The sequence below is a fragment of the Pimephales promelas genome, chromosome 24 (assembly GCF_988280905.1).
Source record: "Pimephales promelas chromosome 24, fPimPro1.hap1.1, whole genome shotgun sequence".
In the NCBI taxonomy this organism is placed as follows: domain Eukaryota; kingdom Metazoa; phylum Chordata; class Actinopteri; order Cypriniformes; family Leuciscidae; genus Pimephales; species Pimephales promelas.
This window is the reverse complement of record NC_142792.1, coordinates 22,061,709-22,088,372: the sequence shown is the minus strand read 5'-3', so window position 1 is coordinate 22,088,372 and position 26,664 is coordinate 22,061,709. Positions and strand designations below refer to the sequence as shown.

The 26,664-nt window shown below is 44.3% G+C and overlaps 51 non-coding genes across 51 annotated transcripts; 26 read left to right on the top strand and 25 right to left on the bottom strand.

Moving 5' to 3' along the window:
- Positions 1-10: 10 nt before the first annotated feature.
- Positions 11-84, bottom strand: trnam-cau (transfer RNA methionine (anticodon CAU)). Its single transcript has one exon. It is a non-coding gene; the product is annotated as a tRNA-Met (tRNA).
- A 95-nt stretch (positions 85-179) lies between these two features.
- On the top strand, positions 180-262 carry trnal-cag (transfer RNA leucine (anticodon CAG)). The gene has a single exon. It is a non-coding gene; the product is annotated as a tRNA-Leu (tRNA).
- Positions 263-1,065: 803 nt separating this feature from the next.
- Positions 1,066-1,139, bottom strand: trnam-cau (transfer RNA methionine (anticodon CAU)). The gene has a single exon. It is a non-coding gene; the product is annotated as a tRNA-Met (tRNA).
- Positions 1,140-1,234: 95 nt separating this feature from the next.
- Positions 1,235-1,317, top strand: trnal-cag (transfer RNA leucine (anticodon CAG)). The gene has a single exon. It is a non-coding gene; the product is annotated as a tRNA-Leu (tRNA).
- A 796-nt stretch (positions 1,318-2,113) lies between these two features.
- trnam-cau (transfer RNA methionine (anticodon CAU)) lies at positions 2,114-2,187 on the bottom strand. The gene has a single exon. It is a non-coding gene; the product is annotated as a tRNA-Met (tRNA).
- A 95-nt stretch (positions 2,188-2,282) lies between these two features.
- Positions 2,283-2,365, top strand: trnal-cag (transfer RNA leucine (anticodon CAG)). The gene has a single exon. It is a non-coding gene; the product is annotated as a tRNA-Leu (tRNA).
- An 803-nt stretch (positions 2,366-3,168) lies between these two features.
- Positions 3,169-3,242, bottom strand: trnam-cau (transfer RNA methionine (anticodon CAU)). The gene has a single exon. It is a non-coding gene; the product is annotated as a tRNA-Met (tRNA).
- Positions 3,243-3,337: 95 nt separating this feature from the next.
- trnal-cag (transfer RNA leucine (anticodon CAG)) lies at positions 3,338-3,420 on the top strand. The gene has a single exon. It is a non-coding gene; the product is annotated as a tRNA-Leu (tRNA).
- An 804-nt stretch (positions 3,421-4,224) lies between these two features.
- trnam-cau (transfer RNA methionine (anticodon CAU)) lies at positions 4,225-4,298 on the bottom strand. The gene has a single exon. It is a non-coding gene; the product is annotated as a tRNA-Met (tRNA).
- Positions 4,299-4,393: 95 nt separating this feature from the next.
- On the top strand, positions 4,394-4,476 carry trnal-cag (transfer RNA leucine (anticodon CAG)). The gene has a single exon. It is a non-coding gene; the product is annotated as a tRNA-Leu (tRNA).
- An 803-nt stretch (positions 4,477-5,279) lies between these two features.
- Positions 5,280-5,353, bottom strand: trnam-cau (transfer RNA methionine (anticodon CAU)). The gene has a single exon. It is a non-coding gene; the product is annotated as a tRNA-Met (tRNA).
- A 95-nt stretch (positions 5,354-5,448) lies between these two features.
- On the top strand, positions 5,449-5,531 carry trnal-cag (transfer RNA leucine (anticodon CAG)). Its single transcript has one exon. It is a non-coding gene; the product is annotated as a tRNA-Leu (tRNA).
- An 803-nt stretch (positions 5,532-6,334) lies between these two features.
- On the bottom strand, positions 6,335-6,408 carry trnam-cau (transfer RNA methionine (anticodon CAU)). Its single transcript has one exon. It is a non-coding gene; the product is annotated as a tRNA-Met (tRNA).
- A 95-nt stretch (positions 6,409-6,503) lies between these two features.
- On the top strand, positions 6,504-6,586 carry trnal-cag (transfer RNA leucine (anticodon CAG)). Its single transcript has one exon. It is a non-coding gene; the product is annotated as a tRNA-Leu (tRNA).
- Positions 6,587-7,390: 804 nt separating this feature from the next.
- trnam-cau (transfer RNA methionine (anticodon CAU)) lies at positions 7,391-7,464 on the bottom strand. The gene has a single exon. It is a non-coding gene; the product is annotated as a tRNA-Met (tRNA).
- A 95-nt stretch (positions 7,465-7,559) lies between these two features.
- On the top strand, positions 7,560-7,642 carry trnal-cag (transfer RNA leucine (anticodon CAG)). The gene has a single exon. It is a non-coding gene; the product is annotated as a tRNA-Leu (tRNA).
- An 803-nt stretch (positions 7,643-8,445) lies between these two features.
- Positions 8,446-8,519, bottom strand: trnam-cau (transfer RNA methionine (anticodon CAU)). Its single transcript has one exon. It is a non-coding gene; the product is annotated as a tRNA-Met (tRNA).
- Positions 8,520-8,614: 95 nt separating this feature from the next.
- On the top strand, positions 8,615-8,697 carry trnal-cag (transfer RNA leucine (anticodon CAG)). The gene has a single exon. It is a non-coding gene; the product is annotated as a tRNA-Leu (tRNA).
- A 796-nt stretch (positions 8,698-9,493) lies between these two features.
- trnam-cau (transfer RNA methionine (anticodon CAU)) lies at positions 9,494-9,567 on the bottom strand. The gene has a single exon. It is a non-coding gene; the product is annotated as a tRNA-Met (tRNA).
- A 95-nt stretch (positions 9,568-9,662) lies between these two features.
- Positions 9,663-9,745, top strand: trnal-cag (transfer RNA leucine (anticodon CAG)). The gene has a single exon. It is a non-coding gene; the product is annotated as a tRNA-Leu (tRNA).
- An 803-nt stretch (positions 9,746-10,548) lies between these two features.
- Positions 10,549-10,622, bottom strand: trnam-cau (transfer RNA methionine (anticodon CAU)). The gene has a single exon. It is a non-coding gene; the product is annotated as a tRNA-Met (tRNA).
- Positions 10,623-10,717: 95 nt separating this feature from the next.
- Positions 10,718-10,800, top strand: trnal-cag (transfer RNA leucine (anticodon CAG)). Its single transcript has one exon. It is a non-coding gene; the product is annotated as a tRNA-Leu (tRNA).
- Positions 10,801-11,604: 804 nt separating this feature from the next.
- On the bottom strand, positions 11,605-11,678 carry trnam-cau (transfer RNA methionine (anticodon CAU)). The gene has a single exon. It is a non-coding gene; the product is annotated as a tRNA-Met (tRNA).
- Positions 11,679-11,773: 95 nt separating this feature from the next.
- Positions 11,774-11,856, top strand: trnal-cag (transfer RNA leucine (anticodon CAG)). Its single transcript has one exon. It is a non-coding gene; the product is annotated as a tRNA-Leu (tRNA).
- An 804-nt stretch (positions 11,857-12,660) lies between these two features.
- trnam-cau (transfer RNA methionine (anticodon CAU)) lies at positions 12,661-12,734 on the bottom strand. The gene has a single exon. It is a non-coding gene; the product is annotated as a tRNA-Met (tRNA).
- A 95-nt stretch (positions 12,735-12,829) lies between these two features.
- Positions 12,830-12,912, top strand: trnal-cag (transfer RNA leucine (anticodon CAG)). The gene has a single exon. It is a non-coding gene; the product is annotated as a tRNA-Leu (tRNA).
- An 803-nt stretch (positions 12,913-13,715) lies between these two features.
- Positions 13,716-13,789, bottom strand: trnam-cau (transfer RNA methionine (anticodon CAU)). Its single transcript has one exon. It is a non-coding gene; the product is annotated as a tRNA-Met (tRNA).
- Positions 13,790-13,884: 95 nt separating this feature from the next.
- trnal-cag (transfer RNA leucine (anticodon CAG)) lies at positions 13,885-13,967 on the top strand. Its single transcript has one exon. It is a non-coding gene; the product is annotated as a tRNA-Leu (tRNA).
- A 796-nt stretch (positions 13,968-14,763) lies between these two features.
- trnam-cau (transfer RNA methionine (anticodon CAU)) lies at positions 14,764-14,837 on the bottom strand. The gene has a single exon. It is a non-coding gene; the product is annotated as a tRNA-Met (tRNA).
- Positions 14,838-14,932: 95 nt separating this feature from the next.
- trnal-cag (transfer RNA leucine (anticodon CAG)) lies at positions 14,933-15,015 on the top strand. The gene has a single exon. It is a non-coding gene; the product is annotated as a tRNA-Leu (tRNA).
- An 803-nt stretch (positions 15,016-15,818) lies between these two features.
- trnam-cau (transfer RNA methionine (anticodon CAU)) lies at positions 15,819-15,892 on the bottom strand. The gene has a single exon. It is a non-coding gene; the product is annotated as a tRNA-Met (tRNA).
- Positions 15,893-15,987: 95 nt separating this feature from the next.
- Positions 15,988-16,070, top strand: trnal-cag (transfer RNA leucine (anticodon CAG)). Its single transcript has one exon. It is a non-coding gene; the product is annotated as a tRNA-Leu (tRNA).
- Positions 16,071-16,874: 804 nt separating this feature from the next.
- Positions 16,875-16,948, bottom strand: trnam-cau (transfer RNA methionine (anticodon CAU)). Its single transcript has one exon. It is a non-coding gene; the product is annotated as a tRNA-Met (tRNA).
- Positions 16,949-17,043: 95 nt separating this feature from the next.
- trnal-cag (transfer RNA leucine (anticodon CAG)) lies at positions 17,044-17,126 on the top strand. Its single transcript has one exon. It is a non-coding gene; the product is annotated as a tRNA-Leu (tRNA).
- An 803-nt stretch (positions 17,127-17,929) lies between these two features.
- Positions 17,930-18,003, bottom strand: trnam-cau (transfer RNA methionine (anticodon CAU)). Its single transcript has one exon. It is a non-coding gene; the product is annotated as a tRNA-Met (tRNA).
- A 95-nt stretch (positions 18,004-18,098) lies between these two features.
- On the top strand, positions 18,099-18,181 carry trnal-cag (transfer RNA leucine (anticodon CAG)). Its single transcript has one exon. It is a non-coding gene; the product is annotated as a tRNA-Leu (tRNA).
- A 796-nt stretch (positions 18,182-18,977) lies between these two features.
- Positions 18,978-19,051, bottom strand: trnam-cau (transfer RNA methionine (anticodon CAU)). The gene has a single exon. It is a non-coding gene; the product is annotated as a tRNA-Met (tRNA).
- Positions 19,052-19,146: 95 nt separating this feature from the next.
- Positions 19,147-19,229, top strand: trnal-cag (transfer RNA leucine (anticodon CAG)). The gene has a single exon. It is a non-coding gene; the product is annotated as a tRNA-Leu (tRNA).
- Positions 19,230-20,032: 803 nt separating this feature from the next.
- On the bottom strand, positions 20,033-20,106 carry trnam-cau (transfer RNA methionine (anticodon CAU)). The gene has a single exon. It is a non-coding gene; the product is annotated as a tRNA-Met (tRNA).
- Positions 20,107-20,201: 95 nt separating this feature from the next.
- trnal-cag (transfer RNA leucine (anticodon CAG)) lies at positions 20,202-20,284 on the top strand. The gene has a single exon. It is a non-coding gene; the product is annotated as a tRNA-Leu (tRNA).
- An 804-nt stretch (positions 20,285-21,088) lies between these two features.
- Positions 21,089-21,162, bottom strand: trnam-cau (transfer RNA methionine (anticodon CAU)). The gene has a single exon. It is a non-coding gene; the product is annotated as a tRNA-Met (tRNA).
- Positions 21,163-21,257: 95 nt separating this feature from the next.
- trnal-cag (transfer RNA leucine (anticodon CAG)) lies at positions 21,258-21,340 on the top strand. The gene has a single exon. It is a non-coding gene; the product is annotated as a tRNA-Leu (tRNA).
- Positions 21,341-22,143: 803 nt separating this feature from the next.
- On the bottom strand, positions 22,144-22,217 carry trnam-cau (transfer RNA methionine (anticodon CAU)). The gene has a single exon. It is a non-coding gene; the product is annotated as a tRNA-Met (tRNA).
- A 93-nt stretch (positions 22,218-22,310) lies between these two features.
- On the top strand, positions 22,311-22,393 carry trnal-cag (transfer RNA leucine (anticodon CAG)). The gene has a single exon. It is a non-coding gene; the product is annotated as a tRNA-Leu (tRNA).
- An 803-nt stretch (positions 22,394-23,196) lies between these two features.
- trnam-cau (transfer RNA methionine (anticodon CAU)) lies at positions 23,197-23,270 on the bottom strand. Its single transcript has one exon. It is a non-coding gene; the product is annotated as a tRNA-Met (tRNA).
- A 95-nt stretch (positions 23,271-23,365) lies between these two features.
- On the top strand, positions 23,366-23,448 carry trnal-cag (transfer RNA leucine (anticodon CAG)). The gene has a single exon. It is a non-coding gene; the product is annotated as a tRNA-Leu (tRNA).
- Positions 23,449-24,251: 803 nt separating this feature from the next.
- Positions 24,252-24,325, bottom strand: trnam-cau (transfer RNA methionine (anticodon CAU)). Its single transcript has one exon. It is a non-coding gene; the product is annotated as a tRNA-Met (tRNA).
- A 95-nt stretch (positions 24,326-24,420) lies between these two features.
- Positions 24,421-24,503, top strand: trnal-cag (transfer RNA leucine (anticodon CAG)). The gene has a single exon. It is a non-coding gene; the product is annotated as a tRNA-Leu (tRNA).
- Positions 24,504-25,306: 803 nt separating this feature from the next.
- On the bottom strand, positions 25,307-25,380 carry trnam-cau (transfer RNA methionine (anticodon CAU)). The gene has a single exon. It is a non-coding gene; the product is annotated as a tRNA-Met (tRNA).
- A 95-nt stretch (positions 25,381-25,475) lies between these two features.
- On the top strand, positions 25,476-25,558 carry trnal-cag (transfer RNA leucine (anticodon CAG)). Its single transcript has one exon. It is a non-coding gene; the product is annotated as a tRNA-Leu (tRNA).
- Positions 25,559-26,531: 973 nt separating this feature from the next.
- trnal-cag (transfer RNA leucine (anticodon CAG)) lies at positions 26,532-26,614 on the top strand. The gene has a single exon. It is a non-coding gene; the product is annotated as a tRNA-Leu (tRNA).
- The last annotated feature ends 50 nt before the right edge of the window (positions 26,615-26,664 follow it).

Below are 26,664 nucleotides of genomic sequence, written 5' to 3'. Positions count from 1 at the left end.
AGCACCAGCCTGCCCCGTGTGAGGCTCAAACTCACGACCTTCAGATTATGAGACTGACGCGCTGCCTAACTGCGCCAACGAGGCATGTGCTATGGCTCGGGTGAGCGGAGAACCACTAGCTTCCAGATCATCTGCCATTCGGTGCAGCTCCAAAAGTACTGCTCACCCTTTGCCCTCACGTCAGGATGGCCGAGCGGTCTAAGGCGCTGCGTTCAGGTCGCAGTCTCCCCTGGAGGCGCGGGTTCGAATCCCACTTCTGACAAACCTAACCTTTGGCTGCGGGCTCAAGCTAGAGTCTTGAACCCTCTGGCAAGTTCACCCCGAAGTGCATTAATGTTGACAAAGCACTGCATTTCAGTTCATGCTAGAGTTAACCAAACAATGCAGTTGCACTGACCTGCATAATATGGACTTTAAAGTAACACTTTTGGTGCAATGTATGGGATTCGGTGGCGTTTTCGTGCAGTTTTCTTGGAATTTCAAGTCAAGACATTTCACGAAATTGGACATGTTTATAGAACGGGATCCAACAGAACTTCGAGGAATGCCACGTTCTGATGTTTACCGGAAGAAGAACTTGTTTATGAAAGGCTATTCATGTCTTTTTTTCTTTTTTTCTTTTCTTTTTAGGGGGAGTATTCAATGTGATTTTGGGAGTCTAACTGGGATGTGGTGGACTGAAGTTTTGGGGATGCAGTAGAACTTCATGGCAAGGATTCTTGGAAATTTCTTGGAATTGAAGGTCATGGGTTTTGGGGGCATGTGGTGCAGAGTCATGGCCTAAGATTCAAGGAATGCCATGCAAAACATTGCTTTAGCATTGACAAGACTTGTCATTGGAATGATAGAATTACATTAGCCTTAAAAAAACATACTGCAACAACACTGACGCATATTACATAAATATGAGAGTAATACTATTGCTGTATTTGTTCAACATTAGTCCCACAAGAACACTTGATTTCTATGACATTGCATATGAAGGACTGGAAAAACGCACAAAAGGAATGATACAGAAAGCAGCTCTTTCATTTACATGCTCCCATGTATCAAAAAGCACCAGCCTGCCCCGTGTGAGGCTCGAACTCACGACCTTCAGATTATGAGACTGACGCGCTGCCTAACTGCGCCAACGAGGCATGTGCTATGGCTCGGGTGAGCGGAGAACCACTAGCTTTAAGATCATCTGCCATTCGGTGCAGCTCCAAAAGTACTGCTCACCCTTTGCCCTCACGTCAGGATGGCCGAGCGGTCTAAGGCGCTGCGTTCAGGTCGCAGTCTCCCCTGGAGGCGTGGGTTCGAATCCCACTTCTGACAAACCTAACCTTTGGCTGCGGGATCAAGCTAGAGTCTTGAACCCTCTGGCAAGTTCACCCCGAAGTGCATTAATGTTGACAAAGCACTGCATTTCAGTTCATGTTAGAGTTAACCAAACAATGCAGTTGCACTGACCTGCATAATATGGACTTTAAAGTAACACTTTTGGTGCAATGTATGGGATTCGGTGGCGTTTTCGTGCAATTTTCTTGGAATTTCAAGTCAAGACATTTCATGAAATTGGACATGTTTATAGAATGGGATCCAACAGAACTTCGAGGAATGCCACGTTCTGATGTTTACCGGAAGAAGAACTTGTTTATGAAAGGCTATTCATGTCTTTTTTTCTTTTCTTTTTTAGGGGGAGTATGCAATGTGATTTTGGGAGTCTAACTGGGATGTGGTGGACTGAAGTTTTGGGGATGCAGTAGAACTTCATGGCAAGGATTCTTGGAAATTTCTTGGAATTGAAGGTCATGGGTTTTGGGGGCATGTGGTGCAGAGTCATGGCCTAAGATTCAAGGAATGCCATGCAAAACATTGCTTTAGCATTGACAAGACTTGTCATTGGAATGATAGAATTACATTAGCCTTAAAAAAACATACTGCAACAACACTGACGCATATTACATAAATATGAGAGTAATACTATTGCTGTATTTGTTCAACATTAGTCCCACAAGAACACTTGATTTCTATGACATTGCATATGAAGGACTGGAAAAACGCACAAAAGGAATGATACAGAAAGCAGCTCTTTCATTTACATGCTCCCATGTATCAAAAAGCACCAGCCTGCCCCGTGTGAGGCTCGAACTCACGACCTTCAGATTATGAGACTGACGCGCTGCCTAACTGCGCCAACGAGGCATGTGCTGTGGCTCGGGTGAGCGGAGAACCACTAGCTTCCAGATCATCTGCCATTCGGTGCAGCTCCAAAAGTACTGCTCACCCTTTGCCCTCACGTCAGGATGGCCGAGCGGTCTAAGGCGCTGCGTTCAGGTCGCAGTCTCCCCTGGAGGCGTGGGTTCGAATCCCACTTCTGACAAACCTAACCTTTGGCTGTGGGCTCAAGCTAGAGTCTTGAACCCTCTGGCAAGTTCACCCCAAAGTGCATTAATGTTGACAAAGCACTGCATTTCTGTTCATGCTAGAGTTAACCAAACAATGCAGTTGCACTGACCTGCATAATATGGACTTTAAAGTAACACTTTTGGTGCAATGTATGGGATTCGGTGGCGTTTTCGTGCAGTTTTCTTGGAATTTCAAGTCAAGACATTTCACGAAATTGGACATGTTTATAGAACGGGATCCAACAGAACTTCGAGGAATGCCACGTTCTGATGTTTACCGGAAGAAGAACTTGTTTATGAAAGGCTATTCATGTCTTTTTTTCTTTTTTTCTTTTCTTTTTAGGGGGAGTATTCAATGTGATTTTGGGAGTCTAACTGGGATGTGGTGGACTGAAGTTTTGGGGATGCAGTAGAACTTCATGGCAAGGATTCTTGGAAATTTCTTGGAATTGAAGGTCATGGGTTTTGGGGGCATGTGGTGCAGAGTCATGGCCTAAGATTCAAGGAATGCCATGCAAAACATTGCTTTAGCATTGACAAGACTTGTCATTGGAATGATAGAATTACATTAGCCTTAAAAAAACATACTGCAACAACACTGACGCATATTACATAAATATGAGAGTAATACTATTGCTGTATTTGTTCAACATTAGTCCCACAAGAACACTTGATTTCTATGACATTGCATATGAAGGACTGGAAAAACGCACAAAAGGAATGATACAGAAAGCAGCTCTTTCATTTACATGCTCCCATGTATCAAAAAGCACCAGCCTGCCCCGTGTGAGGCTCGAACTCACGACCTTCAGATTATGAGACTGACGCGCTGCCTAACTGCGCCAACGAGGCATGTGCTATGGCTCGGGTGAGCGGAGAACCACTAGCTTTAAGATCATCTGCCATTCGGTGCAGCTCCAAAAGTACTGCTCACCCTTTGCCCTCACGTCAGGATGGCCGAGCGGTCTAAGGCGCTGCGTTCAGGTCGCAGTCTCCCCTGGAGGCGTGGGTTCGAATCCCACTTCTGACAAACCTAACCTTTGGCTGCGGGATCAAGCTAGAGTCTTGAACCCTCTGGCAAGTTCACCCCGAAGTGCATTAATGTTGACAAAGCACTGCATTTCAGTTCATGTTAGAGTTAACCAAACAATGCAGTTGCACTGACCTGCATAATATGGACTTTAAAGTAACACTTTTGGTGCAATGTATGGGATTCGGTGGCGTTTTCGTGCAGTTTTCTTGGAATTTCAAGTCAAGACATTTCATGAAATTGGACATGTTTATAGAATGGGATCCAACAGAACTTCGAGGAATGCCACGTTCTGATGTTTACCGGAAGAAGAACTTGTTTATGAAAGGCTATTCATGTATTTTTTTCTTTTTTTCTTTTCTTTTTTAGGGGGAGTATGCAATGTGATTTTGGGAGTCTAACTGGGATGTGGTGGACTGAAGTTTTGGGGATGCAGTAGAACTTCATGGCAAGGATTCTTGGAAATTTCTTGGAATTGAAGGTCATGGGTTTTGGGGGCATGTGGTGCAGAGTCATGGCCTAAGATTCAAGGAATGCCATGCAAAACATTGCTTTAGCATTGACAAGACTTGTCATTGGAATGATAGAATTACATTAGCCTTAAAAAAACATACTGCAACAACACTGACGCATATTACATAAATATGAGAGTAATACTATTGCTGCATTTGTTTAACATTAGTCCCACAAGAACACTTGATTTCTATGACATTGCATATGAAGGACTGGAAAAACGCACAAAAGGAATGATACAGAAAGCAGCTCTTTCATTTACATGCTCCCATGTATCAAAAAGCACCAGCCTGCCCCGTGTGAGGCTCGAACTCACGACCTTCAGATTATGAGACTGACGCGCTGCCTAACTGCGCCAACGAGGCATGTGCTGTGGCTCGGGTGAGCGGAGAACCACTAGCTTCCAGATCATCTGCCATTCGGTGCAGCTCCAAAAGTACTGCTCACCCTTTGCCCTCACGTCAGGATGGCCGAGCGGTCTAAGGCGCTGCGTTCAGGTCGCAGTCTCCCCTGGAGGCGTGGGTTCGAATCCCACTTCTGACAAACCTAACCTTTGGCTGTGGGCTCAAGCTAGAGTCTTGAACCCTCTGGCAAGTTCACCCCAAAGTGCATTAATGTTGACAAAGCACTGCATTTCTGTTCATGCTAGAGTTAACCAAACAATGCAGTTGCACTGACCTGCATAATATGGACTTTAAAGTAACACTTTTGGTGCAATGTATGGGATTCGGTGGCGTTTTCGTGCAGTTTTCTTGGAATTTCAAGTCAAGACATTTCACGAAATTGGACATGTTTATAGAATGGGATCCAACAGAACTTCGAGGAATGCCACGTTCTGATGTTTACCGGAAGAAGAACTTGTTTATGAAAGGCTATTCATGTCTTTTTTTCTTTTTTTCTTTTCTTTTTAGGGGGAGTATGCAATGTGATTTTGGGAGTCTAACTGGGATGTGGTGGACTGAAGTTTTGGGGATGCAGTAGAACTTCATGGCAAGGATTCTTGGAAATTTCTTGGAATTGAAGGTCATGGGTTTTGGGGGCATGTGGTGCAGAGTCATGGCCTAAGATTCAAGGAATACCATGCAAAACATTGCTTTAGCATTGACAAGACTTGTCATTGGAATGATAGAATTACATTAGCCTTAAAAAAACATACTGCAACAACACTGACGCATATTACATAAATATGAGAGTAATACTATTGCTGCATTTGTTCAACATTAGTCCCACAAGAACACTTGATTTCTATGACATTGCATATGAAGGACTGGAAAAACGCACAAAAAGAATGATACAGAAAGCAGCTCTTTCATTTACATGCTCCCATGTATCAAAAAGCACCAGCCTGCCCCGTGTGAGGCTCGAACTCACGACCTTCAGATTATGAGACTGACGCGCTGCCTAACTGCGCCAACGAGGCATGTGCTATGGCTCGGGTGAGCGGAGAACCACTAGCTTCCAGATCATCTGCCATTCGGTGCAGCTCCAAAAGTACTGCTCACCCTTTGCCCTCACATCAGGATGGCCGAGCGGTCTAAGGCGCTGCGTTCAGGTCGCAGTCTCCCCTGGAGGCGTGGGTTCGAATCCCACTTCTGACAAACCTAACCTTTGGCTGCGGGCTCAAGCTAGAGTCTTGAACCCTCTGGCAAGTTCACCCCGAAGTGCATTAATGTTGACAAAGCACTGCATTTCAGTTCATGCTAGAGTTAACCAAACAATGCAGTTGCACTGACCTGCATAATTTGGACTTTAAAGTAACACTTTTGGTGCAATGTATGGGATTCGGTGGCGTTTTCGTGCAGTTTTCTTGGAATTTCAAGTCAAGACATTTCACGAAATTGGACATGTTTATAAAATGGGATCCAACAGAACTTCGAGGAATGCCACGTTCTGATGTTTACCGGAAGAAGAACTTGTTTATGAAAGGCTATTCATGTCTTTTTTTCTTTTTTTCTTTTCTTTTTAGGGGGAGTATGCAATGTGATTTTGGGAGTCTAACTGGGATGTGGTGGACTGAAGTTTTGGGGATGCAGTAGAACTTCATGGCAAGGATTCTTGGAAATTTCTTGGAATTGAAGGTCATGGGTTTTGGGGGCATGTGGTGCAGAGTCATGGCCTAAGATTCAAGGAATACCATGCAAAACATTGCTTTAGCATTGACAAGACTTGTCATTGGAATGATAGAATTACATTAGCCTTAAAAAAACATACTGCAACAACACTGACGCATATTACATAAATATGAGAGTAATACTATTGCTGCATTTGTTCAACATTAGTCCCACAAGAACACTTGATTTCTATGACATTGCATATGAAGGACTGGAAAAACGCACAAAAGGAATGATACAGAAAGCAGCTCTTTCATTTACATGCTCCCATGTATCAAAAAGCACCAGCCTGCCCCGTGTGAGGTTCGAACTCACGACCTTCAGATTATGAGACTGACGCGCTGCCTAACTGCGCCAACGAGGCATGTGCTATGGCTCGGGTGAGCGGAGAACCACTAGCTTCCAGATCATCTGCCATTCGGTGCAGCTCCAAAAGTACTGCTCACCCTTTGCCCTCACGTCAGGATGGCCGAGCGGTCTAAGGCGCTGCGTTCAGGTCGCAGTCTCCCCTGGAGGCGTGGGTTCGAATCCCACTTCTGACAAACCTAACCTTTGGCTGCGGGCTCAAGCTAGAGTCTTGAACCCTCTGGCAAGTTCACCCCGAAGTGCATTAATGTTGACAAAGCACTGCATTTCAGTTCATGCTAGAGTTAACCAAACAATGCAGTTGCACTGACCTGCATAATTTGGACTTTAAAGTAACACTTTTGGTGCAATGTATGGGATTCGGTGGCGTTTTCGTGCAGTTTTCTTGGAATTTCAAGTCAAGACATTTCACGAAATTGGACATGTTTATAAAATGGGATCCAACAGAACTTCGAGGAATGCCACGTTCTGATGTTTACCGGAAGAAGAACTTGTTTATGAAAGGCTATTCATGTCTTTTTTTCTTTTTTACTTTTCTTTTTAGGGGGAGTATGCAATGTGATTTTGGGAGTCTAACTGGGATGTGGTGGACTGAAGTTTTGGGGATGCAGTAGAACTTCATGGCAAGGATTCTTGGAAATTTCTTGGAATTGAAGGTCATGGGTTTTGGGGGCATGTGGTGCAGAGTCATGGCCTAAGATTCAAGGAATACCATGCAAAACATTGCTTTAGCATTGACAAGACTTGTCATTGGAATGATAGAATTACATTAGCCTTAAAAAAAACATACTGCAACAACACTGACGCATATTACATAAATATGAGAGTAATACTATTGCTGCATTTGTTCAACATTAGTCCCACAAGAACACTTGATTTCTATGACATTGCATATGAAGGACTGGAAAAACGCACAAAAGGAATGATACAGAAAGCAGCTCTTTCATTTACATGCTCCCATGTATCAAAAAGCACCAGCCTGCCCCGTGTGAGGCTCAAACTCACGACCTTCAGATTATGAGACTGACGCGCTGCCTAACTGCGCCAACGAGGCATGTGCTATGGCTCGGGTGAGCGGAGAACCACTAGCTTCCAGATCATCTGCCATTCGGTGCAGCTCCAAAAGTACTGCTCACCCTTTGCCCTCACGTCAGGATGGCCGAGCGGTCTAAGGCGCTGCGTTCAGGTCGCAGTCTCCCCTGGAGGCGCGGGTTCGAATCCCACTTCTGACAAACCTAACCTTTGGCTGCGGGCTCAAGCTAGAGTCTTGAACCCTCTGGCAAGTTCACCCCGAAGTGCATTAATGTTGACAAAGCACTGCATTTCAGTTCATGCTAGAGTTAACCAAACAATGCAGTTGCACTGACCTGCATAATATGGACTTTAAAGTAACACTTTTGGTGCAATGTATGGGATTCGGTGGCGTTTTCGTGCAGTTTTCTTGGAATTTCAAGTCAAGACATTTCACGAAATTGGACATGTTTATAGAACGGGATCCAACAGAACTTCGAGGAATGCCACGTTCTGATGTTTACCGGAAGAAGAACTTGTTTATGAAAGGCTATTCATGTCTTTTTTTCTTTTTTTCTTTTCTTTTTAGGGGGAGTATTCAATGTGATTTTGGGAGTCTAACTGGGATGTGGTGGACTGAAGTTTTGGGGATGCAGTAGAACTTCATGGCAAGGATTCTTGGAAATTTCTTGGAATTGAAGGTCATGGGTTTTGGGGGCATGTGGTGCAGAGTCATGGCCTAAGATTCAAGGAATGCCATGCAAAACATTGCTTTAGCATTGACAAGACTTGTCATTGGAATGATAGAATTACATTAGCCTTAAAAAAACATACTGCAACAACACTGACGCATATTACATAAATATGAGAGTAATACTATTGCTGTATTTGTTCAACATTAGTCCCACAAGAACACTTGATTTCTATGACATTGCATATGAAGGACTGGAAAAACGCACAAAAGGAATGATACAGAAAGCAGCTCTTTCATTTACATGCTCCCATGTATCAAAAAGCACCAGCCTGCCCCGTGTGAGGCTCGAACTCACGACCTTCAGATTATGAGACTGACGCGCTGCCTAACTGCGCCAACGAGGCATGTGCTATGGCTCGGGTGAGCGGAGAACCACTAGCTTTAAGATCATCTGCCATTCGGTGCAGCTCCAAAAGTACTGCTCACCCTTTGCCCTCACGTCAGGATGGCCGAGCGGTCTAAGGCGCTGCGTTCAGGTCGCAGTCTCCCCTGGAGGCGTGGGTTCGAATCCCACTTCTGACAAACCTAACCTTTGGCTGCGGGATCAAGCTAGAGTCTTGAACCCTCTGGCAAGTTCACCCCGAAGTGCATTAATGTTGACAAAGCACTGCATTTCAGTTCATGTTAGAGTTAACCAAACAATGCAGTTGCACTGACCTGCATAATATGGACTTTAAAGTAACACTTTTGGTGCAATGTATGGGATTCGGTGGCGTTTTCGTGCAATTTTCTTGGAATTTCAAGTCAAGACATTTCATGAAATTGGACATGTTTATAGAATGGGATCCAACAGAACTTCGAGGAATGCCACGTTCTGATGTTTACCGGAAGAAGAACTTGTTTATGAAAGGCTATTCATGTCTTTTTTTCTTTTCTTTTTTAGGGGGAGTATGCAATGTGATTTTGGGAGTCTAACTGGGATGTGGTGGACTGAAGTTTTGGGGATGCAGTAGAACTTCATGGCAAGGATTCTTGGAAATTTCTTGGAATTGAAGGTCATGGGTTTTGGGGGCATGTGGTGCAGAGTCATGGCCTAAGATTCAAGGAATGCCATGCAAAACATTGCTTTAGCATTGACAAGACTTGTCATTGGAATGATAGAATTACATTAGCCTTAAAAAAACATACTGCAACAACACTGACGCATATTACATAAATATGAGAGTAATACTATTGCTGTATTTGTTCAACATTAGTCCCACAAGAACACTTGATTTCTATGACATTGCATATGAAGGACTGGAAAAACGCACAAAAGGAATGATACAGAAAGCAGCTCTTTCATTTACATGCTCCCATGTATCAAAAAGCACCAGCCTGCCCCGTGTGAGGCTCGAACTCACGACCTTCAGATTATGAGACTGACGCGCTGCCTAACTGCGCCAACGAGGCATGTGCTGTGGCTCGGGTGAGCGGAGAACCACTAGCTTCCAGATCATCTGCCATTCGGTGCAGCTCCAAAAGTACTGCTCACCCTTTGCCCTCACGTCAGGATGGCCGAGCGGTCTAAGGCGCTGCGTTCAGGTCGCAGTCTCCCCTGGAGGCGTGGGTTCGAATCCCACTTCTGACAAACCTAACCTTTGGCTGTGGGCTCAAGCTAGAGTCTTGAACCCTCTGGCAAGTTCACCCCAAAGTGCATTAATGTTGACAAAGCACTGCATTTCTGTTCATGCTAGAGTTAACCAAACAATGCAGTTGCACTGACCTGCATAATATGGACTTTAAAGTAACACTTTTGGTGCAATGTATGGGATTCGGTGGCGTTTTCGTGCAGTTTTCTTGGAATTTCAAGTCAAGACATTTCACGAAATTGGACATGTTTATAGAACGGGATCCAACAGAACTTCGAGGAATGCCACGTTCTGATGTTTACCGGAAGAAGAACTTGTTTATGAAAGGCTATTCATGTCTTTTTTTCTTTTTTTCTTTTCTTTTTAGGGGGAGTATTCAATGTGATTTTGGGAGTCTAACTGGGATGTGGTGGACTGAAGTTTTGGGGATGCAGTAGAACTTCATGGCAAGGATTCTTGGAAATTTCTTGGAATTGAAGGTCATGGGTTTTGGGGGCATGTGGTGCAGAGTCATGGCCTAAGATTCAAGGAATGCCATGCAAAACATTGCTTTAGCATTGACAAGACTTGTCATTGGAATGATAGAATTACATTAGCCTTAAAAAAACATACTGCAACAACACTGACGCATATTACATAAATATGAGAGTAATACTATTGCTGTATTTGTTCAACATTAGTCCCACAAGAACACTTGATTTCTATGACATTGCATATGAAGGACTGGAAAAACGCACAAAAGGAATGATACAGAAAGCAGCTCTTTCATTTACATGCTCCCATGTATCAAAAAGCACCAGCCTGCCCCGTGTGAGGCTCGAACTCACGACCTTCAGATTATGAGACTGACGCGTTGCCTAACTGCGCCAACGAGGCATGTGCTATGGCTCGGGTGAGCGGAGAACCACTAGCTTTAAGATCATCTGCCATTCGGTGCAGCTCCAAAAGTACTGCTCACCCTTTGCCCTCACGTCAGGATGGCCGAGCGGTCTAAGGCGCTGCGTTCAGGTCGCAGTCTCCCCTGGAGGCGTGGGTTCGAATCCCACTTCTGACACACCTAACCTTTGGCTGCGGGCTCAAGCTAGAGTCTTGAACCCTCTGGCAAGTTCACCCCGAAGTGCATTAATGTTGACAAAGCACTGCATTTCAGTTCATGTTAGAGTTAACCAAACAATGCAGTTGCACTGACCTGCATAATATGGACTTTAAAGTAACACTTTTGTTGCAATGTATGGGATTCGGTGGCGTTTTCGTGCAGTTTTCTTGGAATTTCAAGTCAAGACATTTCATGAAATTGGACATGTTTATAGAATGGGATCCAACAGAACTTCGAGGAATGCCACGTTCTGATGTTTACCGGAAGAAGAACTTGTTTATGAAAGGCTATTCATGTCTTTTTTTCTTTTTTTCTTTTCTTTTTTAGGGGGAGTATGCAATGTGATTTTGGGAGTCTAACTGGGATGTGGTGGACTGAAGTTTTGGGGATGCAGTAGAACTTCATGGCAAGGATTCTTGGAAATTTCTTGGAATTGAAGGTCATGGGTTTTGGGGGCATGTGGTGCAGAGTCATGGCCTAAGATTCAAGGAATGCCATGCAAAACATTGCTTTAGCATTGACAAGACTTGTCATTGGAATGATAGAATTACATTAGCCTTAAAAAAACATACTGCAACAACACTGACGCATATTACATAAATATGAGAGTAATACTATTGCTGCATTTGTTCAACATTAGTCCCACAAGAACACTTGATTTCTATGACATTGCATATGAAGGACTGGAAAAACGCACAAAAGGAATGATACAGAAAGCAGCTCTTTCATTTACATGCTCCCATGTATCAAAAAGCACCAGCCTGCCCCGTGTGAGGCTCGAACTCACGACCTTCAGATTATGAGACTGACGCGCTGCCTAACTGCGCCAACGAGGCATGTGCTGTGGCTCGGGTGAGCGGAGAACCACTAGCTTCCAGATCATCTGCCATTCGGTGCAGCTCCAAAAGTACTGCTCACCCTTTGCCCTCACGTCAGGATGGCCGAGCGGTCTAAGGCGCTGCGTTCAGGTCGCAGTCTCCCCTGGAGGCGTGGGTTCGAATCCCACTTCTGACAAACCTAACCTTTGGCTGCGGGCTCAAGCTAGAGTCTTGAACCCTCTGGCAAGTTCACCCCGAAGTGCATTAATGTTGACAAAGCACTGCATTTCAGTTCATGCTAGAGTTAACCAAACAATGCAGTTGCACTGACCTGCATAATATGGACTTTAAAGTAACACTTTTGGTGCAATGTATGGGATTCGGTGGCGTTTTCGTGCAGTTTTCTTGGAATTTCAAGTCAAGACATTTCACGAAATTGGACATGTTTATAGAACGGGATCCAACAGAACTTCGAGGAATGCCACGTTCTGATGTTTACCGGAAGAAGAACTTGTTTATGAAAGGCTATTCATGTCTTTTTTTCTTTTTTTCTTTTCTTTTTAGGGGGAGTATGCAATGTGATTTGGGGAGTCTAACTGGGATGTGGTGGACTGAAGTTTTGGGGATGCAGTAGAACTTCATGGCAAGGATTCTTGGAAATTTCTTGGAATTGAAGGTCATGGGTTTTGGGGGCATGTGGTGCAGAGTCATGGCCTAAGATTCAAGGAATGCCATGCAAAACATTGCTTTAGCATTGACAAGACTTGTCATTGGAATGATAGAATTACATTAGCCTTAAAAAAAACATACTGCAACAACACTGACGCATATTACATAAATATGAGAGTAATACTATTGCTGCATTTGTTTAACATTAGTCCCACAAGAACACTTGATTTCTATGACATTGCATATGAAGGACTGGAAAAACGCACAAAAGGAATGATACAGAAAGCAGCTCTTTCATTTACATGCTCCCATGTATCAAAAAGCACCAGCCTGCCCCGTGTGAGGCTCGAACTCACGACCTTCAGATTATGAGACTGACGCGCTGCCTAACTGCGCCAACGAGGCATGTGCTGTGGCTCGGGTGAGCGGAGAACCACTAGCTTCCAGATCATCTGCCATTCGGTGCAGCTCCAAAAGTACTGCTCACCCTTTGCCCTCACGTCAGGATGGCCGAGCGGTCTAAGGCGCTGCGTTCAGGTCGCAGTCTCCCCTGGAGGCGTGGGTTCGAATCCCACTTCTGACAAACCTAACCTTTGCCTGTGGGCTCAAGCTAGAGTCTTGAACCCTCTGGCAAGTTCACCCCAAAGTGCATTAATGTTGACAAAGCACTGCATTTCTGTTCATGCTAGAGTTAACCAAACAATGCAGTTGCACTGACCTGCATAATATGGACTTTAAAGTAACACTTTTGGTGCAATGTATGGGATTCGGTGGCGTTTTCGTGCAGTTTTCTTGGAATTTCAAGTCAAGACATTTCACGAAATTGGACATGTTTATAGAACGGGATCCAACAGAACTTCGAGGAATGCCACGTTCTGATGTTTTCCGGAAGAAGAACTTGTTTATGAAAGGCTATTCATGTCTTTTTTTCTTTTTTTCTTTTCTTTTTAGGGGGAGTATTCAATGTGATTTTGGGAGTCTAACTGGGATGTGGTGGACTGAAGTTTTGGGGATGCAGTAGAACTTCATGGCAAGGATTCTTGGAAATTTCTTGGAATTGAAGGTCATGGGTTTTGGGGGCATGTGGTGCAGAGTCATGGCCTAAGATTCAAGGAATGCCATGCAAAACATTGCTTTAGCATTGACAAGACTTGTCATTGGAATGATAGAATTACATTAGCCTTAAAAAAACATACTGCAACAACACTGACGCATATTACATAAATATGAGAGTAATACTATTGCTGTATTTGTTCAACATTAGTCCCACAAGAACACTTGATTTCTATGACATTGCATATGAAGGACTGGAAAAACGCACAAAAGGAATGATACAGAAAGCAGCTCTTTCATTTACATGCTCCCATGTATCAAAAAGCACCAGCCTGCCCCGTGTGAGGCTCGAACTCACGACCTTCAGATTATGAGACTGACGCACTGCCTAACTGCGCCAACGAGGCATGTGCTATGGCTCGGGTGAGCGGAGAACCACTAGCTTTAAGATCATCTGCCATTCGGTGCAGCTCCAAAAGTACTGCTCACCCTTTGCCCTCACGTCAGGATGGCCGAGCGGTCTAAGGCGCTGCGTTCAGGTCGCAGTCTCCCCTGGAGGCGTGGGTTCGAATCCCACTTCTGACAAACCTAACCTTTGGCTGCGGGCTCAAGCTAGAGTCTTGAACCCTCTGGCAAGTTCACCCCGAAGTGCATTAATGTTGACAAAGCACTGCATTTCAGTTCATGTTAGAGTTAACCAAACAATGCAGTTGCACTGACCTGCATAATATGGACTTTAAAGTAACACTTTTGTTGCAATGTATGGGATTCGGTGGCGTTTTCGTGCAGTTTTCTTGGAATTTCAAGTCAAGACATTTCATGAAATTGGACATGTTTATAGAATGGGATCCAACAGAACTTCGAGGAATGCCACGTTCTGATGTTTACCGGAAGAAGAACTTGTTTATGAAAGGCTATTCATGTCTTTTTTTCTTTTCTTTTTTAGGGGGAGTATGCAATGTGATTTTGGGAGTCTAACTGGGATGTGGTGGACTGAAGTTTTGGGGATGCAGTAGAACTTCATGGCAAGGATTCTTGGAAATTTCTTGGAATTGAAGGTCATGGGTTTTGGGGGCATGTGGTGCAGAGTCATGGCCTAAGATTCAAGGAATGCCATGCAAAACATTGCTTTAGCATTGACAAGACTTGTCATTGGAATGATAGAATTACATTAGCCTTAAAAAAACATACTGCAACAACACTGACGCATATTACATAAATATGAGAGTAATACTATTGCTGCATTTGTTCAACATTAGTCCCACAAGAACACTTGATTTCTGTGACATTGCATATGAAGGACTGGAAAAACGCACAAAAGGAATGATACAGAAAGCAGCTCTTTCATTTACATGCTCCCATGTATCAAAAAGCACCAGCCTGCCCCGTGTGAGGCTCGAACTCACGACCTTCAGATTATGAGACTGACGCGCTGCCTAACTGCGCCAACGAGGCATGTGCTATGGCTCGGGTGAGCGGAGAACCACTAGCTTCCAGATCATCTGCCATTCGGTGCAGCTCCAAAAGTACTGCTCACCCTTTGCCCTCACGTCAGGATGGCCGAGCGGTCTAAGGCGCTGCGTTCAGGTCGCAGTCTCCCCTGGAGGCGTGGGTTCGAATCCCACTTCTGACAAACCTAACCTTTGGCTGCGGGCTCAAGCTAGAGTCTTGAACCCTCTGGCAAGTTCACCCCGAAGTGCATTAATGTTGACAAAGCACTGCATTTCAGTTCATGCTAGAGTTAACCAAACAATGCAGTTGCACTGACCTGCATAATATGGACTTTAAAGTAACACTTTTGGTGCAATGTATGGGATTCGGTGGCGTTTTCGTGCAGTTTTCTTGGAATTTCAAGTCAAGACATTTCACGAAATTGGACATGTTTATAGAACGGGATCCAACAGAACTTCGAGGAATGCCACGTTCTGATGTTTACCGGAAGAAGAACTTGTTTATGAAAGGCTATTCATGTCTTTTTTTCTTTTTTTCTTTTCTTTTTAGGGGGAGTATGCAATGTGATTTGGGGAGTCTAACTGGGATGTGGTGGACTGAAGTTTTGGGGATGCAGTAGAACTTCATGGCAAGGATTCTTGGAAATTTCTTGGAATTGAAGGTCATGGGTTTTGGGGGCATGTGGTGCAGAGTCATGGCCTAAGATTCAAGGAATGCCATGCAAAACATTGCTTTAGCATTGACAAGACTTGTCATTGGAATGATAGAATTACATTAGCCTTAAAAAAACATACTGCAACAACACTGACGCATATTACATAAATATGAGAGTAATACTATTGCTGCATTTGTTCAACATTAGTCCCACAAGAACACTTGATTTCTATGACATTGCATATGAAGGACTGGAAAAACGCACAAAAGGAATGATACAGAAAGCAGCTCTTTCATTTACATGCTCCCATGTATCAAAAAGCACCAGCCTGCCCCGTGTGAGGCTCGAACTCACGACCTTCAGATTATGAGACTGACGCGCTGCCTAACTGCGCCAACGAGGCATGTGCTATGGCTCGGGTGAGCGGAGAACCACTAGCTTCCAGATCATCTGCCTCTCGGTGCAGCTCCAAAAGTACTGCTCACCCTTAGCCCTCACGTCAGGATGGCCGAGCGGTCTAAGGCGCTGCGTTCAGGTCGCAGTCTCCCCTGGAGGCGTGGGTTCGAATCCCACTTCTGACAAACCTAACCTTTGCCTGTGGGCTCAAGCTAGAGTCTTGAACCCTCTGGCAAGTTCACCCCAAAGTGCATTAATGTTGACAAAGCACTGCATTTCTGTTCATGCTAGAGTTAACCAAACAATGCAGTTGCACTGACCTGCATAATATGGACTTTAAAGTAACACTTTTGGTGCAATGTATGGGATTCGGTGGCGTTTTCGTGCAGTTTTCTTGGAATTTCAAGTCAAGACATTTCACGAAATTGGACATGTTTATAGAACGGGATCCAACAGAACTTCGAGGAATGCCACGTTCTGATGTTTACCGGAAGAAGAACTTGTTTATGAAAGGCTATTCATGTCTTTTTTTCTTTTTTTCTTTTCTTTTTTAGGGGGAGTATGCAATGTGATTTGGGGAGTCTAACTGGGATGTGGTGGACTGAAGTTTTGGGGATGCAGTAGAACTTCATGGCAAGGATTCTTGGAAATTTCTTGGAATTGAAGGTCATGGGTTTTGGGGGCATGTGGTGCAGAGTCATGGCCTAAGATTCAAGGAATGCCATGCAAAACATTGCTTTAGCATTGACAAGACTTGTCATTGGAATGATAGAATTACATTAGCCTTAAAAAAACATACTGCAACAACACTGACGCATATTACATAAATATGAGAGTAATACTATTGCTGCATTTGTTCAACATTAGTCCCACAAGAACACTTGATTTCTATGACATTGCATATGAAGGACTGGAAAAACGCACAAAAGGAATGATACAGAAAGCAGCTCTTTCATTTACATGCTCCCATGTATCAAAAAGCACCAGCCTGCCCCGTGTGAGGCTCGAACTCACGACCTTCAGATTATGAGACTGACGCGCTGCCTAACTGCGCCAACGAGGCATGTGCTATGGCTCGGGTGAGCGGAGAACCACTAGCTTCCAGATCATCTGCCATTCGGTGCAGCTCCAAAAGTACTGCTCACCCTTTGCCCTCACGTCAGGATGGCCGAGCGGTCTAAGGCGCTGCGTTCAGGTCGCAGTCTCCCCTGGAGGCGTGGGTTCGAATCCCACTTCTGACAAACCTAACCTTTGGCTGCGGGCTCAAGCTAGAGTCTTGAACCCTCTGGCAAGTTCACCCCGAAGTGCATTAATGTTGACAAAGCACTGCATTTCAGTTCATGCTAGAGTTAACCAAACAATGCAGTTGCACTGACCTGCATAATATGGACTTTAAAGTAACACTTTTGGTGCAATGTATGGGATTCGGTGGCGTTTTCGTGCAGTTTTCTTGGAATTTCAAGTCAAGACATTTCACGAAATTGGACATGTTTATAGAACGGGATCCAACAGAACTTCGAGGAATGCCACGTTCTGATGTTTACCGGAAGAAGAACTTGTTTATGAAAGGCTATTCATGTCTTTTTTTCTTTTTTTCTTTTCTTTTTAGGGGGAGTATGCAATGTGATTTGGGGAGTCTAACTGGGATGTGGTGGACTGAAGTTTTGGGGATGCAGTAGAACTTCATGGCAAGGATTCTTGGAAATTTCTTGGAATTGAAGGTCATGGGTTTTGGGGGCATGTGGTGCAGAGTCATGGCCTAAGATTCAAGGAATGCCATGCAAAACATTGCTTTAGCATTGACAAGACTTGTCATTGGAATGATAGAATTACATTAGCCTTAAAAAAACATACTGCAACAACACTGACGCATATTACATAAATATGAGAGTAATACTATTGCTGTATTTGTTCAACATTAGTCCCACAAGAACACTTGATTTCTATGACATTGCATATGAAGGACTGGAAAAACGCACAAAAGGAATGATACAGAAAGCAGCTCTTTCATTTACATGCTCCCATGTATCAAAAAGCACCAGCCTGCCCCGTGTGAGGCTCGAACTCACGACCTTCAGATTATGAGACTGACGCGCTGCCTAACTGCGCCAACGAGGCATGTGCTATGGCTCGGGTGAGCGGAGAACCACTAGCTTTAAGATCATCTGCCATTCGGTGCAGCTCCAAAAGTACTGCTCACCCTTTGCCCTCACGTCAGGATGGCCGAGCGGTCTAAGGCGCTGCGTTCAGGTCGCAGTCTCCCCTGGAGGCGTGGGTTCGAATCCCACTTCTGACAAACCTAACCTTTGGCTGCGGGCTCAAGCTAGAGTCTTGAACCCTCTGGCAAGTTCACCCCGAAGTGCATTAATGTTGACAAAGCACTGCATTTCAGTTCATGTTAGAGTTAACCAAACAATGCAGTTGCACTGACCTGCATAATATGGACTTTAAAGTAACACTTTTGTTGCAATGTATGGGATTCGGTGGCGTTTTCGTGCAGTTTTCTTGGAATTTCAAGTCAAGACATTTCATGAAATTGGACATGTTTATAGAATGGGATCCAACAGAACTTCGAGGAATGCCACGTTCTGGTGTTTACCGGAAGAAGAACTTGTTTATGAAAGGCTATTCATGTCTTTTTTTCTTTTCTTTTTTAGGGGGAGTATGCAATGTGATTTTGGGAGTCTAACTGGGATGTGGTGGACTGAAGTTTTGGGGATGCAGTAGAACTTCATGGCAAGGATTCTTGGAAATTTCTTGGAATTGAAGGTCATGGGTTTTGGGGGCATGTGGTGCAGAGTCATGGCCTAAGATTCAAGGAATGCCATGCAAAACATTGCTTTAGCATTGACAAGACTTGTCATTGGAATGATAGAATTACATTAGCCTTAAAAAAACATACTGCAACAACACTGACGCATATTACATAAATATGAGAGTAATACTATTGCTGCATTTGTTCAACATTAGTCCCACAAGAACACTTGATTTCTATGACATTGCATATGAAGGACTGGAAAAACGCACAAAAGGAATGATACAGAAAGCAGCTCTTTCATTTACATGCTCCCATGTATCAAAAAGCACCAGCCTGCCCCGTGTGAGGCTCGAACTCACGACCTTCAGATTATGAGACTGACGCGCTGCCTAACTGCGCCAACGAGGCATGTGCTATGGCTCGGGTGAGCGGAGAACCACTAGCTTCCAGATCATCTGCCATTCGGTGCAGCTCCAAAAGTACTGCTCACCCTTTGCCCTCACGTCAGGATGGCCGAGCGGTCTAAGGCGCTGCGTTCAGGTCGCAGTCTCCCCTGGAGGCGTGGGTTCGAATCCCACTTCTGACAAACCTAACCTTTGGCTGCGGGCTCAAGCTAGAGTCTTGAACCCTCTGGCAAGTTCACCCCGAAGTGCATTAATGTTGACAAAGCACTGCATTTCAGTTCATGCTAGAGTTAACCAAACAATGCAGTTGCACTGACCTGCATAATATGGACTTTAAAGTAACACTTTTGGTGCAATGTATGGGATTCGGTGGCGTTTTCGTGCAGTTTTCTTGGAATTTCAAGTCAAGACATTTCACGAAATTGGACATGTTTATAGAACGGGATCCAACAGAACTTCGAGGAATGCCACGTTCTGATGTTTACCGGAAGAAGAACTTGTTTATGAAAGGCTATTCATGTCTTTTTTTCTTTTTTTCTTTTCTTTTTAGGGGGAGTATGCAATGTGATTTGGGGAGTCTAACTGGGATGTGGTGGACTGAAGTTTTGGGGATGCAGTAGAACTTCATGGCAAGGATTCTTGGAAATTTCTTGGAATTGAAGGTCATGGGTTTTGGGGGCATGTGGTGCAGAGTCATGGCCTAAGATTCAAGGAATGCCATGCAAAACATTGCTTTAGCATTGACAAGACTTGTCATTGGAATGATAGAATTACATTAGCCTTAAAAAAACATACTGCAACAACACTGACGCATATTACATAAATATGAGAGTAATACTATTGCTGCATTTGTTCAACATTAGTCCCACAAGAACACTTGATTTCTATGACATTGCATATGAAGGACTGGAAAAACGCACAAAAGGAATGATACAGAAAGCAGCTCTTTCATTTACATGCTCCCATGTATCAAAAAGCACCAGCCTGCCCCGTGTGAGGCTCGAACTCACGACCTTCAGATTATGAGACTGACGCGCTGCCTAACTGCGCCAACGAGGCATGTGCTGTGGCTCGGGTGAGCGGAGAACCACTAGCTTCCAGATCATCTGCCTCTCGGTGCAGCTCCAAAAGTACTGCTCACCCTTAGCCCTCACGTCAGGATGGCCGAGCGGTCTAAGGCGCTGCGTTCAGGTCGCAGTCTCCCCTGGAGGCGTGGGTTCGAATCCCACTTCTGACAAACCTAACCTTTGCCTGTGGGCTCAAGCTAGAGTCTTGAACCCTCTGGCAAGTTCACCCCAAAGTGCATTAATGTTGACAAAGCACTGCATTTCTGTTCATGCTAGAGTTAACCAAACAATGCAGTTGCACTGACCTGCATAATATGGACTTTAAAGTAACACTTTTGGTGCAATGTATGGGATTCGGTGGCGTTTTCGTGCAGTTTTCTTGGAATTTCAAGTCAAGACATTTCACGAAATTGGACATGTTTATAGAACGGGATCCAACAGAACTTCGAGGAATGCCACGTTCTGATGTTTACCGGAAGAAGAACTTGTTTATGAAAGGCTATTCATGTCTTTTTTTCTTTTTTTCTTTTCTTTTTTAGGGGGAGTATGCAATGTGATTTGGGGAGTCTAACTGGGATGTGGTGGACTGAAGTTTTGGGGATGCAGTAGAACTTCATGGCAAGGATTCTTGGAAATTTCTTGGAATTGAAGGTCATGGGTTTTGGGGGCATGTGGTGCAGAGTCATGGCCTAAGATTCAAGGAATGCCATGCAAAACATTGCTTTAGCATTGACAAGACTTGTCATTAGAATGATAGAATTACATTAGCCTTAAAAAAACATACTGCAACAACACTGACGCATATTACATAAATATGAGAGTAATACTATTGCTGCATTTGTTCAACATTAGTCCCACAAGAACACTTGATTTCTATGACATTGCATATGAAGGACTGGAAAAACTCACAAAAGGAATGATACAGAAAGCAGCTCTTTCATTTACATGCTCCCATGTATCAAAAAGCACCAGCCTGCCCTGTGTGAGGCTCGAACTCACGACCTTCAGATTATGAGACTGACGCGCTGCCTAACTGCGCCAACGAGGCATGTGCTATGGCTCGGGTGAGCGGAGAACCACTAGCTTTCAGATCATCTGCCATTCGGTGCAGCTCCAAAAGTACTGCTCACCCTTTGCCCTCACGTCAGGATGGCCGAGCGGTCTAAGGCGCTGCGTTCAGGTCGCAGTCTCCCCTGGAGGCGTGGGTTCGAATCCCACTTCTGACAAACCTAACCTTTGGCTGCGGGCTCAAGCTAGAGTCTTGAACCCTCTGGCAAGTTCACCCCGAAGTGCATTAATGTTGACAAAGCACTGCATTTCAGTTCATGCTAGAGTTAACCAAACAATGCAGTTGCACTGACCTGCATAATATGGACTTTAAAGTAACACTTTTGGTGCAATGTATGGGATTCGGTGGCGTTTCCGTGCAGTTTTCTTGGAATTTCAAGTCAAGACATTTCACGAAATTGGACATGTTTATAGAACGGGATCCAACAGAACTTCGAGGAATGCCACGTTCTGATGTTTACCGGAAGAAGAACTTGTTTATGAAAGGCTATTCATGTCTTTTTTTCTTTTTTTCTTTTCTTTTTAGGGGGAGTATGCAATGTGATTTGGGGAGTCTAACTGGGATGTGGTGGACTGAAGTTTTGGGGATGCAGTAGAACTTCATGGCAAGGATTCTTGGAAATTTCTTGGAATTGAAGGTCATGGGTTTTGGGGGCATGTGGTGCAGAGTCATGGCCTAAGATTCAAGGAATGCCATGCAAAACATTGCTTTAGCATTGACAAGACTTGTCATTGGAATGATAGAATTACATTAGCCTTAAAAAAACATACTGCAACAACACTGACGCATATTACATAAATATGAGAGTAATACTATTGCTGCATTTGTTCAACATTAGTCCCACAAGAACACTTGATTTCTATGACATTGCATATGAAGGACTGGAAAAACGCACAAAAGGAATGATACAGAAAGCAGCTCTTTCATTTACATGCTCCCATGTATCAAAAAGCACCAGCCTGCCCCGTGTGAGGCTCGAACTCACGACCTTCAGATTATGAGACTGACGCGCTGCCTAACTGCGCTAACGAGGCATGTGCTGTGGCTCGGGTGAGCGGAGAACCACTAGCTTCCAGATCATCTGCCATTCGGTGCAGCTCCAAAAGTACTGCTCACTTAGCCCTCACGTCAGGATGGCCGAGCGGTCTAAGGCGCTGCGTTCAGGTCGCAGTCTCCCCTGGAGGCGTGGGTTCGAATCCCACTTCTGACAAACCTAACCTTTGGCTGTGGGCTCAAGCTAGAGTCTTGAACCCTCTGGCAAGTTCACCCCAAAGTGCATTAATGTTGACAAAGCACTGCATTTCTGTTCATGCTAGAGTTAACCAAACAATGCAGTTGCACTGACCTGCATAATATGGACTTTAAAGTAACACTTTTGGTGCAATGTATGGGATTCTGTGGCGTTTTCGTGCAGTTTTCTTGGAATTTCAAGTCAAGACATTTCACGAAATTGGACATGTTTATAGAATGGGATCCAACAGAACTTCGAGGAATGCCACGTTCTGATGTTTACCGGAAGAAGAACTTGTTTATGAAAGGCTATTCATGTCTTTTTTTCTTTTTTTCTTTTCTTTTTAGGGGGAGTATGCAATGTGATTTTGGGAGTCTAACTGGGATGTGGTGGACTGAAGTTTTGGGGATGCAGTAGAACTTCATGGCAAGGATTCTTGGAAATTTCTTGGAATTGAAGGTCATGGGTTTTGGGGGCATGTGGTGCAGAGTCATGGCCTAAGATTCAAGGAATTCTATGCAAAACATTGCTTTAGCATTGACAAGACTTGTCATTGGAATGATAGAATTACATTAGCCTTAAAAAAACATACTGCAACAACACTGACGCATATTACATAAATATGAGAGTAATACTATTGCTGTATTTGTTCAACATTAGTCCCACAAGAACACTTGATTTCTATGACATTGCATATGAAGGACTGGAAAAACGCACAAAAGGAATGATACAGAAAGCAGCTCTTTCATTTACATGCTCCCATGTATCCAAAAGCACCAGCCTGCCCCGTGTGAGGCTCGAACTCACGACCTTCAGATTATGAGACTGACGCGCTGCCTAACTGCGCCAACGAGGCATGTGCTATGGCTCGGGTGAGCGGAGAACCACTAGCTTCCAGATCATCTGCCATTCGGTGCAGCTCCAAAAGTACTGCTCACCCTTTGCCCTCACGTCAGGATGGCCGAGCGGTCTAAGGCGCTGCGTTCAGGTCGCAGTCTCCCCTGGAGGCGTGGGTTCGAATCCCACTTCTGACAAACCTAACCTTTGGCTGCGGGCTCAAGCTAGAGTCTTGAACCCTCTGGCAAGTTCACCCCGAAGTGCATTAATGTTGACAAAGCACTGCATTTCAGTTCATGCTAGAGTTAACCAAACAATGCAGTTGCACTGACCTGCATAATATGGACTTTAAAGTAACACTTTTGGTGCAATGTATGGGATTCGGTGGCGTTTTCGTGCAGTTTTCTTGGAATTTCAAGTCAAGACATTTCACGAAATTGGACATGTTTATAGAACGGGATCCAACAGAACTTCGAGGAATGCCACGTTCTGATGTTTACCGGAAGAAGAACTTGTTTATGAAAGGCTATTCATGTCTTTTTTTCTTTTTTTCTTTTCTTTTTAGGGGGAGTATGCAATGTGATTTGGGGAGTCTAACTGGGATGTGGTGGACTGAAGTTTTGGGGATGCAGTAGAACTTCATGGCAAGGATTCTTGGAAATGTCTTGGAATTGAAGGTCATGGGTTTTGGGGGCATGTGGTGCAGAGTCATGGCCTAAGATTCAAGGAATGCCATGCAAAACATTGCTTTAGCATTGACAAGACTTGTCATTGGAATGATAGAATTACATTAGCCTTAAAAAAACCTACTGCAACAACACTGACGCATATTACATAAATATGAGAGTAATACTATTGCTGCATTTGTTCAACATTAGTCCCACAAGAACACTTGATTTCTATGACATTGCATATGAAGGACTGGAAAAACGCACAAAAGGAATGATACAGAAAGCAGCTCTTTCATTTACATGCTCCCATGTATCAAAAAGCACCAGCCTGCCCCGTGTGAGGCTCGAACTCACGACCTTCAGATTATGAGACTGACGCGCTGCCTAACTGCGCCAACGAGGCATGTGCTGTGGCTCGGGTGAGCGGAGAACCACTAGCTTCCAGATCATCTGCCATTCGGTGCAGCTCCAAAAGTACTGCTCACCCTTAGCCCTCACGTCAGGATGGCCGAGCGGTCTAAGGCGCTGCGTTCAGGTCGCAGTCTCCCCTGCAGGCGTGGGTTCGAATCCCACTTCTGACAAACCTAACCTTTGCCTGTGGGCTCAAGCTAGAGTCTTGAACCCTCTGGCAAGTTCACCCCAAAGTGCATTAATGTTGACAAAGCACTGCATTTCTGTTCATGCTAGAGTTAACCAAACAATGCAGTTGCACTGACCTGCATAATATGGACTTTAAAGTAACACTTTTGGTGCAATGTATGGGATTCGGTGGCGTTTTCGTGCAGTTTTCTTGGAATTTCAAGTCAAGACATTTCACGAAATTGGACATGTTTATAGAACGGGATCCAACAGAACTTCGAGGAATGCCACGTTCTGATGTTTACCGGAAGAAGAACTTGTTTATGAAAGGCTATTCATGTCTTTTTTTCTTTTTTTCTTTTCTTTTTAGGGGGAGTATTCAATGTGATTTTGGGAGTCTAACTGGGATGTGGTGGACTGAAGTTTTGGGGATGCAGTAGAACTTCATGGCAAGGATTCTTGGAAATTTCTTGGAATTGAAGGTCATGGGTTTTGGGGGCATGTGGTGCAGAGTCATGGCCTAAGATTCAAGGAATGCCATGCAAAACATTGCTTTAGCATTGACAAGACTTGTCATTGGAATGATAGAATTACATTAGCCTTAAAAAAACATACTGCAACAACACTGACGCATATTACATAAATATGAGAGTAATACTATTGCTGTATTTGTTCAACATTAGTCCCACAAGAACACTTGATTTCTATGACATTGCATATGAAGGACTGGAAAAACGCACAAAAGGAATGATACAGAAAGCAGCTCTTTCATTTACATGCTCCCATGTATCAAAAAGCACCAGCCTGCCCCGTGTGAGGCTCGAACTCACGACCTTCAGATTATGAGACTGACGCGCTGCCTAACTGCGCCAACGAGGCATGTGCTATGGCTCGGGTGAGCGGAGAACCACTAGCTTTAAGATCATCTGCCATTCGGTGCAGCTCCAAAAGTACTGCTCACCCTTTGCCCTCACGTCAGGATGGCCGAGCGGTCTAAGGCGCTGCGTTCAGGTCGCAGTCTCCCCTGGAGGCGTGGGTTCGAATCCCACTTCTGACAAACCTAACCTTTGGCTGCGGGCTCAAGCTAGAGTCTTGAACCCTCTGGCAAGTTCACCCCGAAGTGCATTAATGTTGACAAAGCACTGCATTTCAGTTCATGTTAGAGTTAACCAAACAATGCAGTTGCACTGACCTGCATAATATGGACTTTAAAGTAACACTTTTGTTGCAATGTATGGGATTCGGTGGCGTTTTCGTGCAGTTTTCTTGGAATTTCAAGTCAAGACATTTCATGAAATTGGACATGTTTATAGAATGGGATCCAACAGAACTTCGAGGAATGCCACGTTCTGATGTTTACCGGAAGAAGAACTTGTTTATGAAAGGCTATTCATGTCTTTTTTTCTTTTTTTCTTTTCTTTTTTAGGGGGAGTATGCAATGTGATTTTGGGAGTCTAACTGGGATGTGGTGGACTGAAGTTTTGGGGATGCAGTAGAACTTCATGGCAAGGATTCTTGGAAATTTCTTGGAATTGAAGGTCATGGGTTTTGGGGGCATGTGGTGCAGAGTCATGGCCTAAGATTCAAGGAATGCCATGCAAAACATTGCTTTAGCATTGACAAGACTTGTCATTGGAATGATAGAATTACATTAGCCTTAAAAAAACATACTGCAACAACACTGACGCATATTACATAAATATGAGAGTAATACTATTGCTGCATTTGTTCAACATTAGTCCCACAAGAACACTTGATTTCTATGACATTGCATATGAAGGACTGGAAAAACGCACAAAAGGAATGATACAGAAAGCAGCTCTTTCATTTACATGCTCCCATGTATCAAAAAGCACCAGCCTGCCCCGTGTGAGGCTCGAACTCACGACCTTCAGATTATGAGACTGACGCGCTGCCTAACTGCGCCAAAGAGGGATGTGCTATGGCTCGGGTGAGCGGAGAACCACTAGCTTCCAGATCATCTGCCATTCGGTGCAGCTCCAAAAGTACTGCTCACCCTTTGCCCTCACGTCAGGATGGCCGAGCGGTCTAAGGCGCTGCGTTCAGGTCGCAGTCTCCCCTGGAGGCGTGGGTTCGAATCCCACTTCTGACAAACCTAACTATTATGTTGCCAAATGAACACGTAGATAAACCACTGAAGAA